Below are 517 nucleotides of genomic sequence, written 5' to 3'. Positions count from 1 at the left end.
ACACCATTAGTGTAACCTTTTCACCTTAATATAATAAACTTAGCTAAACATAATAAAGAAGATAAACATAAACAAACAAGATAAGAACATAAACAAGATATTAATGGGAGTAAAACTTAAGCATTACAAAAAATACAAAGAGAGAAAGCAAGAGCATGATCTTAATCTGGGAACCAAGATGCCTAAATGCATGGCAAATGCCTCCTTTTATAGGCCAAAATTGACAACTATTGATTTGATGACTAATTATTGAGTGGATAGTTAACTCTTGACTTGGTGACAATCCTTATCTTCTTGTCTGAACAACTAAGCATTACTAACGTTAAAATTTGAAAAACTTATATCATGAAAGTTTTAGGACAGATTCAGACTTCTTCGTTGTTGCTAAGATTAGGACTTCTATACAGCAGAATTGAATCTTACATTCATATGAATGTTTTAGACCTATATCTTAGCTTTCTAGTCATTTAAAAAAAATTGAAATCCAAGATCTAGAGCTTCAGATATACCCAATTAT

Source organism: Populus euphratica, unplaced genomic scaffold (assembly GCF_000495115.2).
Source record: "Populus euphratica unplaced genomic scaffold, PopEup_1.0 scaffold735.1, whole genome shotgun sequence".
Taxonomy (NCBI): domain Eukaryota; kingdom Viridiplantae; phylum Streptophyta; class Magnoliopsida; order Malpighiales; family Salicaceae; genus Populus; species Populus euphratica.
The sequence above is the reverse complement of the archived record's forward strand: the minus strand, read 5'-3'. Positions refer to the sequence as shown.